The following is a 15,066-nucleotide window of genomic DNA, read 5'->3' as shown; positions in this document are numbered from 1 at the left end:
TTTATAAATTGGAAAATTGTTTTCCAGTTTAGCTGTTTTAATATAAAATCCATGTTTTAATACAATATATAGTTCAAGTCAGCAGTTTCACCACCTACAAAATAAATGATTTATACATATTGAAATGTAATTGTCCAGCTCTTAATGACATTTATAATACACCAAGGCCAGAATGGCTGTCTCACCTCCACACGCAACTGCTTTGCAGCTTCCCTTTAAAGCATTTATAACTGGAGTGTATGAAAGAGCAGTTAAATACTAGGCTTGGCTGACTTTTATGTACATATAATTCTCTACAATTAAGTCAGTTGATCCCTGATTTCCTTTTATTTTGTCTTCCACTATGCTAGTGATCAGAATTCAGACATTTGGAATTTTTTTTTATTTATTTTTTAGGTATTTGGATATCAAGCTGATTTCCACAATACTTGATTCTAGTTTGTAACTTGAGCTACTCCTGCTGCATTTGTCCCTGCCAGAATTTGAGGTTGTGGGCATGACATCTAATCCACCTGTAATGTACGTTGTGCCAATGTACTAAATACAACCCAGGCTGGGGGATGGGACTAGTGTTCACTGTGGAAGGAACAAAATCGTCACAAAGTAAGGACCGAGGAACGAGATTTTACTATGCCTAACATAAACAGCTCCCTACTTCGGATATACTAAAGCATCCACAAAAGATGATGCTGCCATAATTTTTAATTATGCACATATGAAAAGCACACTCTACAAGATTTCATGATTTGTAAGACAGTTCCTCTTATAGTTGCAGACTCAAAAATGGAACGGGAAAAGAGAATGGAAAAGATGTCAAAGAATAGAGCTTGGATTTACTGAAGGCTCTGAGTCATAAACCTGGGTGATTTGCCAATGGCAGGGTCCACCCCAAATGCTTTTTCAATAAATAAATACAGCCCAGCAGAATTTGATTCCAAAAAAACACAACACCTTCTCTATCATTTCCTTTAAGTTTTGTTCCTTCCTTACCACCCCTGCATTTCCCAATATCTGAACTGACTCTTTTTGAGGAAGCAGCTCATGTCTCTGACTGATAAAAGGCACTCATTAGATTGCCCCAGACAAGCAGGCAAATGACTGACAGACACATGGGATGGGTTTAAATGAAAGGCCACAACTTTATTAATTATACGTTGGGGAGGGGCAGTACATCGCCTGTCCCAGCTCTCACAAAGCAGGCAGGGCCTTTACCATGAACCACACACTAACTTGGAGTAGACCCACCCCTTACTCCATATAAGGGAGGTGGACAGACAGAGGCCACAAGGCTGGGGGTGGGGTGGGAAATCTCAGTCCATGAAGACTTCAAGCTCCTACCCCCGCCCCCCAAGAGCACAAGGTCCAACTGCACAATCCCAGTCTCATTTACCTCTGGGAGCTGGCCATTTTAGCCTTTCCCCCCTCTGGATAACAGCTGCAAATAGCAAGTTAGCTATCATACCAGCATTATATGAACCTCAATTTCTATTGCTTCCAACCCACCTGTGCTACCAGGAAGCTGACTCTGGATCATGGGGCTAAAAATCAGGGCTGGCTCTAGGTTTTTTGCTGCCCCAAGCAAAAAATTTGCTGCCCCAAGAGCAACTGCCACCCAAGCAAAAAAAAAGGGTGGCCGGAAAGCCGCCACCCCTGGAAATGTGCCGCCCCAAGCACGTGCTTGCTTTGCTGGTGCCTGGAGCTGGTCCTGCTAAAAATAGCAATGTAGACATTCAGACTTGGGCTGGAGCCTTGGCTCTGAAATCCTCCCCCTCAGAGGGTCATAGAGCCTGGGCCTGAATGTTTACATCCCCCATTTTTAACCCCACAGCCTGCATCCCTTAAGTTCAAGTCAATTCATCTGGGCTCTGAGACTTGGTGCTGCGGACATCCTTAGGATACATCTACATTGCAATAAAAAAAAAAAAAACAACAACCCAGGACACGGCTGCAGTTGGTCTGGGTCAGCTGACTCAAGCTTGCAGTGCTATAAAATTGCCGTGCAGATGATCGGGCTAGAAGTGGAGCCCAGGCTCTGAGACCCCATGAGTGGTGGTTTCAAAGCCTGGGCTCCAGCACAAGCCCGCACCTTTACACCACAATTTTGTAGCCCAGCAGCCCAAACCCAAGTCAGCCGAGCCAGGCTCTGAGACTTGGTGCGGTGGGTTTTTATTGCAGTGTACACATACCCAAAAAAGGCTTATGCAAAGCCTTGCCTTAGCTCAACTAGGCATTGGGGATGGTGAGTGAGGGGATGCCCACAGCAGCCAATCAGATAACCCCATCTTCCTTTACCCAGCCAATGCCAAAGCAGAGAACCATGGGCGCGCGGGGATGGGGGGGAGGGAGACACAGGGTGGTGGCTACCTTTCCCCCTGCACATGCATTTGGACATCTCTCATTTCCTGCTGTCCAGTCAAAGGTCTTCCCCACTAAAGGCAGTGAGAGAGCATTGTCTCAAAAATTTTTTCTACCTCTTCTGTACCTCTCTTTACTTTCCACTTTTCCCTCCCTCTCCCTCTTGTTTCTCTCCCTCTCTTGCTCACTCTGGTCCTCTTCTATCTTATTTAAACTCTTGTCCCCATCATCCCTTTCCTGCTCATTCTCATTCTAGTCCCTTTACATTGCTATTTAGTCTTTTGAGATTGCTGTCATGAAACATAATAGCGTGCTTTTTTTATTCATGTGTCACCTAACAAGATCTCATTCCAGGTGGGAGTAGAATTATTTTCTAAAAGTAATTTACTCAAATTATTCTTTTATGAGAGTTATGAGAAGCCATCCCAGAACTTCAAAGAAGTTCAGAAACTGAAGAAACCCCACTTAATTGTTACTATTTGTGGATATTTTTGCAAATCAAGCAGCTAATTTGCTACCAGTGTACCACAGATATTCCCCAGAAATGAGTCAACTAAGTTAATTCATTTACATAGTTGACCTTAACTTTTGTAAACAAAGATAGATGAACTCATATTTCAAGTGAAATAAAAGAAGCTACTAGGAAATGAACTGCAATGGAGTTAAAAAATAAATGTATATGAATAGCTACAAGTAAATCACTGTGGATTTAAAATAATGAAGCAACATTTGTTTTTCAAAAAACACATAAGTTATTGTTAAAACAACAGTGGACCCTATGAGTCTGCCAAGAGTCTCTTGGTATAAAGAGACTAAACGATTTTATGTAGTCAGTTGCCTGTAGAAACTGTTCTAGATTTTCAAATGCAATGTCCCTTGTGAAGTGACTAGTATTGTGCACAGCCTGGGTATCAGTGACCTCTGCTGGAGTTACGAGGGAGCTCCTTACAGTAATATAGCCACACTCTAATAAAAATTGAAGTGAACATTCCATTATAAAACCCTCTTTTCAACCCTTCTTAACTTTCCAAAAAGCTTACCTTTCAAATGAACATGTCTCGTACTAAATTATGAACATTTCTGGAAAGTTTGAACTGAATCTTTGATAAGATTTTTTAAAGGTTTACATATGAAGTTAGCAAGTTTAGAAAATACAGAAAATAATATACAGGATATTTTCAGTTAACAACTTAAATGCATTTAATTAAATGTGAGCTGGTCAAATACGCACCACATTATGCATATTCACAGCTATCCACCTCAGGACCTTCCATGAACATTTATCTAAAACGTTTCTTATTTGAGAATTTATTTAATAAAGGCTCGATTCTACACCATTGACATCAATGGAGGTATTGAAATTTACATCAATGGGAGCAGAAACAGGCCTCATATGTTATTTCAACAGAACTCCACTTTTCTCGGAAAGTGTGTTTCTGGTGTATATTAAAGGGCACAACTGCCCTTCAGCACTCTCTGCTAGCCAGAGGTTGCCCTGCAGCATCCTGCCTCACTTTCCCCTTCTGTTTGGGAAGCTCTTAGAAAGTCCAGATATTCAAAACATTCCCATTTTGGGGTCCAATTTATTAAGCTTAGCATAGAGTCTTTCAAAACAGAAATCAAACCTGTAGTCTTCACCCAGTCTCAAGCTGGGCACAGCCCCTCCTCCCTCAAAGTATGTCTTCCTATTCACCCAGCACTTCTTACCTGGGATTTGGTCTTCATTACAGGTCTCCTACCCTACTGAGGTGTTCCCGTCTCTCCCCTCAATTCAGTACTCCACAGGAGCCTTCTTACTCTCTGCAATGTCTACAGGTGCTCACCAACACTCAGCTGCTGCTGCCTCGCCCTTTATAAGGCTCAAGGGCCTTCACTTAATCAGTCACAGGTGTACTGAACCCTGCTCCCTCTTAAAGGGGCCAGTCACCCTCTGACAGTGTGTAGTTGTAGCTTTGTCTCTTTTTAAAATGTTATCTACTTTTGAAATGCTGGGGTTTCTTCCCCCCACATTCCTCATTTCCCCCCCATCTTTCTTCAGCTGGAAGAGAATTAATACAATCCATACACACTGAAATGAACTGTTGACCTTATTAAATTTCCCCTGTGTGCATGCAGACTATTCTATAATGCTTTATGACAACAAACAAAGCACTGTTTTGATTAATGACCTCTCCTGAGAACGGAGCCATGTAAGAGTCCAGGATATAAGATCACTTTGCACCTGCTGGATAGAAGTTGTTACATTATATCTTGAAAGTATGAATAGTTTATGCCTACCATGGAAAATCGTCCAGTACAATTTTTTTAAACAAAACCTATCTTATGTAAATGTTTTAGTAATCATCCATATGAAAAGTGCGCAGTTTCGTGGAAGAAGTGAGCAAATGAAACATTCATAGATTCATAGATATTTAGGTCAGAAGGGACCATTATGATCATCTAGTCTGACCTCCTGCACAACGCAGGCCACAGAATTTCACCCACCACTCCCACAAAAAAACCTCACACCTATATCTGTGCTATTGAAGTCCTCAAATTGTAGTTTAAAGACCTCAAGGAGCAGAGAATCCTCCAGCAAGTGATCCGTGCCCCATGCTACAGAGGAAGGCGAAAAACCTCCAGGGCCTTCCAATCTGCCCTGGAGGAAAATTCCTTCCCGACCCCAAATATGGCGATCAGCTAAACCCTGAGCATATGGGCAAGATTCATCAGCCAGATACTACAGAAAATTCTTTCCCAGGTAACTTGGATCTTACCCCATCTAAAACCCATCACAGGCCATTGGGCCTATTTACCATGAATATTTAATTACCAAAGCCATGTTATCCCATCATACCATCTCCTCCATAAACTTATCGAGTTAAAAGAGATTATAATCTTATTACTTCATAAAATTACTTTTCAAAGTTTATTGGACAGATTTGACTTTTAAGACCTTTTTAATATGCCCTGTTCATTGTTTTCTGACAATACTAATAAAAAAATAAACAGGTTTTCCCATAAATAGCTAATGAAAGATATAAACCCAGTAAGAGCAATTTTACAAGCAAACACATTCCTTGGGGTGAGATCACTGTGATTCCTAAAAGGACCAGCTATTAGCTGGTGCTTAAAAATGTATCCAAGACATCCATCTCCTATGTAACTTACAATGCCTTTGTTCCTCATATTCATAATTGCATTTTAATGCATGCATTGTATTAAGGCAGAAACTCTGTTGTGACATTACTGTACATCTTTTTATGGGATTTAGGTAAACAATATTGCATGAGTGAACTTAATGAAAGGAAAAGTTTATTTCTCAGATATGAAAATGAATTTGTTGGTGTCAAGGTTCCTTCCCCACTCTGAACTCTAGGGTACAGATGTGGGGACCTGCATGAAAAACCCCTTAAGCTTATTTTTACCAGCTTAGGTTAAAACTTCCCCAAGGTACAAACTACTTTATCTTTTGTCCCTGGACCTTATTGCTGCCACCACCAAGTGTCTAACAAAAATAACAGGGAAAGAGCCCACTTGGAAACGTCTTTCCCCCCAAAATCCCCCCAAGCCCTACACCCCCTTTCCTGGGGAAGGCTTGATAAAAATCCTCACCAATTTGCATAGGTGAACACAGACCCAAACCCTTCCATTCAGCACAACTTATTTTATCAGCCATTTAAACAAAACAGAATCTAACGCATATCTAACTAGATTGCTTATTAACTCTTTACAGGGGTTCTGACCTGCATTCCTGCTCTGGTCCCGGCAAAAGCAACACACAGACAGAGGGAACCCCTTGTTTTCCATCCCCCCACCCCCCAGCTTTGAAAGTATCTTGTCTTCTCATTGGCCATTTTGGTCAGGTGCCAGCGAGGTTATCTTAGCTTCTTAATCCTTTACAGGTGAAAGGGTTTTTCCTCTGGCCAGGAGGGATTTAAAGGTGTTTACCCTTCCCTTTATGTTTATGACACGCCCCCCAAATCACAGATAGGGTGAAATGCTGGCTGTGATTTCTTCCTGGAGCTCTAGGAGAAAACAGAGTTAATAAGACACATGCACCTCCAAATATACTACTAAGTATATAAAGACTAAGAATATTTTTCACATCTGAAGGACGATTTTAACCAGTTGATTCTGGGAAACTTTCACGGGAGAGTGCGTCAGCCACTTTGTTAGAAGCTCCTGAGATGTGTTGTATGTCGAAATCAAAATCTTGGAGAGCTAAACTCCACCGAATAAGTTTTTTGTTATTTCCCGTGCGGTATGAAGCCACCGTAGCGCAGCATGGTCAGTTTGCAAGTGGAAACGCCGTCTCCAAAAGTATGGGCGTAGCTTTTCCAGAGCGCAGGCAATGGCGTAACATTCTTTTTCACTGACTGACCAGTTGCTTTCCCTCTCAGACAGCTTCTTGCTGAGAAACACTACAGGGTGGAATTCTTGATCAGGTCCTTCCTGCATTAAAACTGCTCCCACATCACGCTCGGACGCATCTGTGGTTACTAGGAACGGTTTGTCAAAGTCTGGGGCCCTTAGCACAGGGTCAGACATGAATGTCGCTTTCAGCTGGTTAAAGGCCTTCTGACACTCTTCGGTCCACTGAACGGCATTTGGCTGTTTCTTTTTGGTTAGGTCTGTCAGTGGAGCGGCGATTTGGCTGTATTGCGGGACAAATCACCTGTAAGATCCAGCCAAGCCTAAGAAGGATTAGACCTGTTTCTTTGACTTTGGGACAGGCCACTTTTGGATAGCATCCACTTTGGCCTGTAGGGGGTTGATAGTTCCTTGACCCACCTGGTGTCCAAGGTAAGTCACTCTGTTTAGGCCTATTTGACACTTCTTAGCCTTAACAGTTAGTCCTGCTTCCCTTATGCGCTCAAAGACTTTTTGTAGATGTTCCAGGTGTTCTGCCCAGGAATCTGAAAATATGGCCACATCGTCAAGGCAGGCGACTGCATATTCTCCCAATCCTGCTAGGAGACCATCTTAAAGTCTTTTGAAGGTGGTGGGTGCATTCCGCAGCCCGAAAGGGAGTACATTAAATTCATACAGCCCGACGTGTGTGGTGAAGGCTGACCTTTCCTTGGCGGATTCATCTAGCGGTACCTGCCAGTAACCCTTGGTTAAGTCCAAGGTAGAGATGAACTGGACCCATCCCAGTTTCTCTAATGTAGGATTCATACAAGGTTCATGCATTTGGCAACATTCAGGGCACACCCGGAGTGTTGTGGAGGAGCTGTGCACACACGGCTCCTCTCAAGGGCATGAACCTTGGAATCTCGCCCAGATGACATGAACCGTGGGAAGCCTCCCAGGACTGGGCTCAAGGCATGAGAGCAAGGAATGCGGTAGATAGAAATTGGTAAATAAGAATGTTAAACAAAGCCAGTGTATTCCTTTTATCTGTTGGAGAATGTAATGCGCGGGGGGAGAGAAAGAATAAAGGAGAGGGTGGAAAGCTGACAGGATCAGTCCATTGGCAGACCAGCCTATTTGCTTGCTTAAAGCTTGTGCTGTCTTGTATTTGAACCGCAACACTCTAATAGTTCATCTGTGCGTGGTATTGGATAGTTGTCTGGGCGAGATACAGCATTTAGCTTATGGTAGTCCACGCAAAAACGTATCTCCCCATCTGGTTTGGGAACTAGAGCCACTGGAGATGCCCATGCACTGCCAGAGGGGCGGACTACCCCCATCTGAAGCATATCCTGGATCTCCGGTTCTATAGCAGTTTTAGCTTGAGGAGACACCCGATAAGGTTGGACTTTAATTGGGTGAGCATTACCTGTGTCAATGGAGTGGTATGCCCCGTTCAGTCAGTCCTGGGGTGGCTGAGAACGTCGGTGCGTAGCTAGTGCACAGCTCCTTGATCCGCCGTCGCTGCATACGCCCAAGGGTCATGGAGAGGTTCACCTCTTCCACACCACCAGCACGTTTCCCTTTGTAGTAGACACCTTCAGGCCACTTAGCGTCATCTCCTCCCTGGGCTGTAAACTGACAAATCTTTAATTCTCTGGAATAAAAGGGCTTTAGAGAATTAATATGGTACACCTTAGGCTTTCGGTTGGAGGTGGGGAATGCTATGAGATAATTAACAGCTCCTGGACCGTGACTGACCCTTCCCATGATGCTTCCATTTTATGGGCCTGGAGCGCCTTTAAGACCATGACCTGGTCCCCTACTTTGAAGGAATGCTCTCTGGCATGTTTATCATATCAGGCTTTTTGCTCTTTTTGAGCATCCTTTAGGTTTTCTTTAGCAAGGGCTAAACAGGTTCGGAGGGTGTTCTGTAGGTTGGTTAAAAAGTCCAGAATGTTAGTTCCTGGAGAAGGTGTAAACCCCTCCCATTGCTGCTTCACCAACTGTAATGGCCCCTTAATCTCGCGGCCATATACAAGTTCAAATGGTGAAAACCCTAAACTGGGATGTGGTACAACTCTGTAGGCAAAGAGCAACTGCTGCAACACTAGGTCCCAATCATTGGAGTGCTCATTTACGAATTTACGTAAATTTCTCCCCCAAGCCATTTGTTTGATGATGGTAAGGGGTGGCAGCCAAGTGATTCACCCCATGAGCTTCCCAAAGGCTTTCCATAGTTCCTGCCAGAAAATTAGTTCCTGCATCTGTGAGAATGTCGGAGGGCCAACCTACCTGGCAAAAATGTCTGCTAGTGCCTGGCACACACTTTTAGCCCTGGTGTTGCTTCGAGCTACTGCTTCCGGCCATCAGGTGGCAAAATCCATGAAAGTCAGTATGTACTGCTTTCCTCTGGGTGTCTTTTTCGGAAAAGGACCCAGAATATCCACAGCTACTCACTGAAATGGAACCTCAATGATGGGGAGTGGCTGGAGAGGGGCTTTGACCTGGGCTTGGGGTTTTCCCACTCTTTGGCATACCTCACAAGACCGGACATAGGTAGAAACATCCTTGCCCATTCCCTCCTGTGGAATGACCTCCCCAAACGGTCTTTGGTCCTGTTCACCCCAGCATGGCCACTAGGATGATCGTGGGCTAAGCTCAAGAGCTTTACCTGGTACTTAGTTGGAACTACTAACTGTCTCTGAGGATGCCAGTCTTCCTGGTGTCCACCAGAAAGAGTTTCCTTGTATAAAAGTCCTCTTTCTACAACAAACCTGGATTGATTAGAAGAGCTGAGAGGCGGTGGGTTGCTCCGTGCTGCCGTCTAAGCTCTCTGGATGCTTTCATCTGCTTCCTGTTTGGTCTGGAACTGTTCCCTTGATGCTGGAGACATCAGTTCCTCATTGGATTGTGGACCTAGGCTTGATCCCTCTGGAAGTGATGTAGGGGATGGGGCTGTTTCTGTTGACTGAACTGCTCTCCGCTGGTGCACTGTTGGGTTTCAGGCTCCGGCTGAGCCTCTTGTGTAGGGTTATCGGCTCCTGCCGGTTTAGGTTCGGTGGGGCTCTCTGGTGTTGGGGTTGCAAGTACGGGATTCGGTGCTGGCAATGGGTCTGGTGCTGGTTGTTCTGCCAGTTCTGGTTCTGGCTCTGTCTGGGTCTCTGGGACTGGCTCCACTACTGCTGTTGCAGACGTTGGCATGGGGTCCGGGTCCATCACCTCTGACCGGGTCCTGGTAGAAGTTTCCGGAACAGAGCTAGGCGGGACGGCTTGCTTAGCCTGGCTGCGGGTGACCATTCCCACCCTCTTGGCTAGCTTCACATGATTGGCCAAGTCTTCCCCCAACAGCATGGGGATGGAATAATCATCATATACTGCAAAAGTCCACGTTCCTGACCAGCCCTTATACTGGACAGGCAACTTGGCTGTAGGCAAATTGAAAGAGTTGGACCTGAAGGGTTGAATTGTCACTTGCATCTCTGGGTCGATTAAATTGGGGTCCACTAAGGAAGCATGGATAGCCGACACTTGTGCTCCAGTGTCCCTCCACGCAGTGACCTTCTTCCTGCCCACACTTACAGTTTCCCTCCGCTCTGAGGGTATCTGGGCCTGAGGACCTCTGGTGTGATTCCGGTGCAATGAACTGTAATCTGTTGGGGTTCTTGGGGCAGTTGGCATTCACATGCCCCGGCTCGTTACATTTAAAACATCGTCCAGCTGACGGGTCACTGGGGCGAGGTGGGTTGCTGGAGAACAGTGTGGCAGGACAATAAGGTGTCTGGAGTATTCCTTGGTGTGTAGTTGGGGCCTTGGGCTGCCCCCGGTAGTAGGGGGTGGTCTGAGGGTGTCCTTCTGGTCCGCTCCAACTGTGACCAGGGTTGTTCCTCTCTCCTCCCTCCACCCGTTTTGTTCCAGCTTGCCCCGCTTCTCTGGCTGTCTGGGACTGCTCATATCGATCAGCATAAGAAGCAAGACTTTCTGCTGAGTCCATTTCCTTATCCCATAAACACTGTTATTTCCTCCTTGGACATATTCAGGAATTGCTCCTGAGCTATCAAATCACACATTCCATCAAAGCTAGTGACACCACTTCCTTGGACCCATTTATCTAACAGATCCTTCATCTGGTTTAGATAAGCCACATTACTTAGTCCAGGGCCTCTCTTAAGGGTTTGAAATTTTACTCTGTACGTTTCAGATGTAATTTGAAATTGCTTTAAAACCAAATCCTTGAACTGATTATAGTCAGAAGCCTCATCAATAGGCATCTTATTGAATATGTCCAGAGTTCTTCCAGTCAATTTTGCGACCAATGTGGTCATCTTGTGAGCTTCAGGAATTTTATGGAGCGTGCACAGTCCCTCAAAGGTGAGAAAATATTCAGCAATATCACTGGATTCATCATACTGTGGACATAGTCGCTCCCATTTGTGGATTGTTGGGGAAGGATGGCTAGGGTTATCGAGTAGATTCCACTCAGCCCTTACCTTCTCCAATTCCAGTTCATGCTTCCTCTCTTTTTCCTTCTTCTCCATTTCTTTTTCCTTTGCCTCCATAGCTCTCCTGTGGGCAGCCTCTTGGGTTTTTTTCTGCCTCTATAGCTCTCTTGTAGGCAGCCTCTTGGTTTTTTTCTGCCTCTTTCGCTGCCTCCAGTTCTCTCCTGTGGGCAGCCTCTTTGGCTGTTTCTGCTTTGGGCTCTGTCATGTTTGCCTCTCTGTTTTTAACTAACTTTACACCCAAGAGTTAGAAATAAAACAAACAAAAAAGTGGCTTGTCAAAAAAAAAGAAAATAGGTTGTGCTGTAACCGGATACCTATGTTCTGTGATAGTGATTGTCAGCCTACAGAAAAATCCTTTAAAAAAAACAACTAACACCTTTGTCTTCAGGCAAAAACACCTCAGAAAAACCCTCTAGTTGCTCTTAGGTAAAAAAAACAACCACCTCTTCAGGTCAGTGAAGACTTGTGAATTTCCCTGCAGGAGGTTAACTACCCTGCCTTTAGGTAGAGAAAACTCCAGCTCACAAAAGACAATTCCCTTTTGTCTCTGCTCTGGCCCTCAAGCAGACACAAAAAAACCTCTAACTGCTATCAGCTTAAAGCCTGCTTTCCAGCAGACCAAAGGAAAAATTTTTTTCCTTTTTTAAAATCTGTGCTTCTGGTTCAAAAAATCTCAAATTGATCTCAAAATGATTTCAAGTTAATCCCACCACTCTGCCACCATGTCAAGGTTCCTTCCCCACTCTGAACTCTAGGGTACAGATGTGGAGATTTGCATGAAAAATCCCCTAAGCTTACTTTTACCAGCTTAGGTTAAAACTTCCCCAAGGTACAAACTACTTTACCTTTTCTCCCTGGACCTTATTGCTGCCACCACCAAGCGTCTAACAAAAATAACAGGGAAAGAGCCCACTTGGAAACGTCTTTCCCTCCAAAATCCCCCCAAGCCCTTACACCCCCCTCCTCCTGGGGAAGGCTTGATAAAAATCCTCACCAATTTCCGTAGGTGAACACAGACCCAAACCCTTGGATCTTAAGAACAATGAAAGAGGAATCAGGTTCTTAAAAGAAGAATTTTAATTGAAGAAAAAGTAAAAGAATCACCTCTGTAAAATCAGGATGGTAAATACCTTACAGGGTAATCAGATTCAAAACATAGAGAATCCCTCTAGGCAAAACCTTACGTTACAAAAAGACACAAAAACAGGAATATACATTCCATTCAGCACAACTTATTTTATCAGCCACTTAAACAAAACAGAATCTAACGCATATCTAACTAGATTGCTTATTAACTCTTTACAGGGGTTCTGACCTGCATTCCTGCTCTGGTCCCGGCAAAAGCAACACACAGACAGAGGGAAGCCTTTGTTTCCCATCCCCCCACCCCTCCAGCTTTGAAAGTATCTTGTCTCCTCATTGGTCATTTTGGTCAGGTGCCAGTGCGGTTATCTTAGCTTCTTAACCCTTTACAGGTGAAAGGGTTTTTCCTCTGGCTAGGAGGGATTTAAAGGTGTTTACCCTTCCCTTTATATTTATGACAGTTGGTAACCTTCCAAACATGCTTATTTAAGACACCTTGTAGAATTAGGCCTAAAAGCATTCCTTGTACAGTGTAGTGGATTTCTCTTTAATCAGAGTGAGAGTTGTGAAGTTCCATATTAACATCTCATCCCCAAGGTACAAAATATTATTCAGTCCTTTGTGTATGGGGAGAAATTTTCCTTTCAATTTATATTTTAAATTATACATTTTGAAAAATACTTCACAACATTTGAACAAGAGTAAATTGTTAATTGTTCTTTTATTTCTGGGGCTATTAAAAAGCAACACTATCAATTACATATTCAGCATTCATCAGAATTCACTGCTTTTCTAAGTGAAAAACATTCTGTAAAAGAATGTTATCTTCAATTTTCAACTTCAACTTCCTCAGCCTCCCCAGAGAGGCCAATCTCAATGTTAGAGAACCATTTCAACTAGCGTTTTAATATTTAGAAAGGTCTCTTTTCTCATAAAATAGGTTCCCATCCCCTAGTCTGCCCTCAGGATTTTGTTTGCCTGAGACTAAGATATGGAAACAGTGAAATGTACATCAGATTCAGCCAGTGACACTATATGAAGAATTCTTTGCATTCCAAATAGGATGTAGCAGAAAGGAGAATTGTGGAATATGAGGTTTCCATCAGGTTAAATCCTTCCTGTTTGATAAACAGAAGACTGTTCTGCCTGTCAAGCAAATATGGCTCAATAAATTGATAACTTTTTGCTTTCTATTTAACATTTTAATTTATAGTATCGGTATTGCCTGTATTTCAAAAGAAGCTGAACACCCACTACCCCACTTAGTCAAAGGGAGTTGTGGCTGCTCCGCACCTCTGAAAATCAGGTCCCTTACATACAAATATAGTAAATTTAGTAGCTAGCATTAATGCAATGTTATGGTTAAGAACTACAACATGCAAAATATAGGAAATTCAAGAAATGTAAACAGTCTCTCAACATTAACTCCACCTCATTGCATGTCCTATCTATTTTTATGATGTACATCAACAAACTTCCTGTATTAAATTTTTGTTTTGATATAATAGAAAGGTAAAAAGGAAAAAAAATCTAAAGTTATTTGACCTGAAGAATCTGCCAACTTTGATAATTAAAAGTGGATAATGCAATATCAAATCACATAGCAACTTCCAATTCAGGATCCCAACATTCTTACATTCTCTCTGGGGACCCACCTGCATGTGGACACATACAGACTTGAACCACCAGTGAAGACAAACCACGTATGGAGAGGAATATGACAGTAATGCTACACAACAGTTCAGAGGGGTAAGTGAAGAGTATCATATCCATTTGACTTTAGGCAGAATGTAGTTATCCAAATGAGGGATCTGGAAGGAGAAGATGACTTTTACCCATAAATATTGCAATAGGTGCCAGGGGAATCTTAATGAGTTCATCATTTAGTTGGTTTTATTTCTCATCTGAAGGACAGTATGTTACACAATTCAATATCTGCCAGAGGTGTTTGAGATATTGATTCAATGCTGACTGAAAGAAGAATGCCACCTGCTTAAACATCATCATTTCCTGCAACACAAGGCTGAAGACAATGAGTTAATGTTTCTTGCTTAACTTTCTCCTGGATATTTGCTGGGTTGGTGGGAGAATATGCCAGTGCTGTTGCTCTTTCTCTACCCTCTAAGATCTGATACTCCTTATGTACCCCCACAAAAAAGAGCATCATTCTAGCAGGGAGGGGCTCTTGCTGGAGGGAGGGCTGCATATCATGGTACAGCTCCTCCCCTCTCTGGAAATCAGGCCTGCTTTCTAACTTGATTCCTGTTCTTTAGCTCCTCTGTATTACACACAGTTGAAGGGAAGGGCTTCAATAATTTAGGGTACCATAGCTCAGTTAATGCTACTGGACTATTTTCTTCAAGTAGTACTGCTCACCTGTGATTCTGACAGTCCGTCTGATCTCTGAAGCTTGTGTGCTTTGTGAACTACTGAATAGTATTTGAAGCAGACCAGGCAGTGGCCTGTGCTCCTGCTGAGACACTCCTCATTAAAGTTAACATTAATCACAATCTTCATTTTGCTTAGTCTTATTTTACCCAAATGTAATGTCACTTCAGAGATTTCAGCACAAGTTGATGCTCTGATTTGTGCTGTTCAGGTAATAGAATATGGGTTTGTAGCGTCAGACTAACACAAGTAGTCTGACCAGCATAAACGAGCAAAGGATTTAGGGATTGCAGGATTGGCCCATAGTTTGTGCACTAACCTTATCAACATCAAAAAACCCTACAGCAACTGATGGGTTTTTCTCTCTCACATCTTTCACTGCTGCAATGTTAATATTTAGACA

The 15,066-nt window shown here is 43.2% G+C and overlaps 2 protein-coding genes across 5 annotated transcripts in view; both read right to left on the bottom strand.

Annotated features, from left to right (window-relative positions):
• The window catches only part of OSBPL6 (oxysterol binding protein like 6), a 206,188-nt gene extending 201,483 nt beyond the window's left edge, over positions 1-4,705 (bottom strand). For 3 of the 4 annotated variants that reach the window (XM_043524755.1, XM_043524757.1, XM_043524763.1), the window contains exon 1: positions 3,981-4,704. The gene's annotated coding sequence lies outside the window, so the exon portion shown is untranslated. Of the gene's footprint in view, positions 1-3,980 lie in introns of all 4 variants that reach the window. The other variant, XM_043524752.1, reaches the window with a different exon arrangement.
• The window catches only part of RBM45 (RNA binding motif protein 45), a 40,587-nt gene that overhangs the window by 285 nt on the left and 25,236 nt on the right, over positions 1-15,066 (bottom strand). The gene's annotated exons all lie outside the window — the stretch shown is intronic.

Source organism: Chelonia mydas, chromosome 11 (genome assembly GCF_015237465.2).
Source record: "Chelonia mydas isolate rCheMyd1 chromosome 11, rCheMyd1.pri.v2, whole genome shotgun sequence".
NCBI lineage: Eukaryota > Metazoa > Chordata > Testudines > Cheloniidae > Chelonia > Chelonia mydas.
Note: the sequence above shows the minus strand (reverse complement) of the source record. Positions and strands in the feature narration are given on the sequence as shown.